This window comes from Hyalella azteca, unplaced genomic scaffold (assembly GCF_000764305.2).
Source record: "Hyalella azteca isolate HAZT.00-mixed unplaced genomic scaffold, Hazt_2.0.2 contig12949, whole genome shotgun sequence".
NCBI lineage: Eukaryota > Metazoa > Arthropoda > Malacostraca > Amphipoda > Hyalellidae > Hyalella > Hyalella azteca.
In genome coordinates, this window is record NW_025942889.1 from 25978 (window position 1) to 26932 (window position 955).

General features: G+C 43.2%; 1 long non-coding RNA gene across 1 annotated transcript; it reads right to left on the minus strand.

Annotated features, from left to right (window-relative positions):
- Positions 1–350: 350 nt before the first annotated feature.
- Positions 351–732, minus strand: LOC125178807. The gene is made up of 2 exons (XR_007157029.1): positions 643–732; positions 351–448 (listed from the first exon to the last, which is right to left on the minus strand). It is a non-coding gene; the product is annotated as an uncharacterized LOC125178807 (long non-coding RNA).
- Positions 733–955: the final 223 nt, after the last annotated feature.

The following is a 955-nucleotide window of genomic DNA, read 5'->3' on the forward strand; positions in this document are numbered from 1 at the left end:
ACAATATAGATATAAGTAAATTTGAGGTGACAAATATAAATGCTGGAGCTAGACGACTAGCATCCGATTAAAGACACATTAAAAAATTTGAGAACATCAGACACCCTAATATGAATTGATAGTGCATAAATTGCACGAGAGTATAAATTTAATGCACGACAGTAGTACACCGCAACAATAGACAACAATGATCATAGATATAGTATCACAGGGCAAACATCACACAAATGATTGGATGAAAGCTCACCAATGGCCGATGACGTGGGAGATGCCAGGAAACGAGGGAGTCTGAGCAGGTCCTGTCATGGTCGCCATGCACTAAATAATGGGGAAAATGGACCAGAGTCAGATAACGATACAAGTTTATTGAACGAAACTCGGAAGCTAGTAAGGCTTCCGACCCAGACTCCTTCCAGGCATCTTCCACCCTTAGCGCCACTTCACACGCCTGCAAATAGTTCACAAAGGTTGCAATTGACAGAATTTCAACGTAATTTTAAATTAGATGGTAAATTAGAATTCCAAATTAAAACTGATGAATGATTTATGACGTAGAAGAGTTTTATTTTAAAGGAACTTGCTCAGCGATCGGAAAACTAGGTTCCATACTGAATGAGAACACGAACCCTCCTGGACGCGTACCGTGATCTCGCCGTGAGGCCATCAGCGCTAAGATCGTGGGCCTCCCTGCAGATCCCAGCACCTCCCGAAGCCAACCGCCAAGAAAAGGTTGATAATCAGCTGTGTGGGGAGTGCAGCTGTGTGGGAAGTGCAGCTGTGTGGGGAGTGCAGCAGCTGTGTGCTGATGGATAATTCGACTATCGCCGTAGATTTAATAACGATGGAATTTTGATGGCTAACCCACTTCACTACAAAAATAGATAAGCAGGCTGCAGCTGCTATTAACGTAGCAGATGTCAATCCAAGACCTCTACCATAATTTGCTTTCCACTGA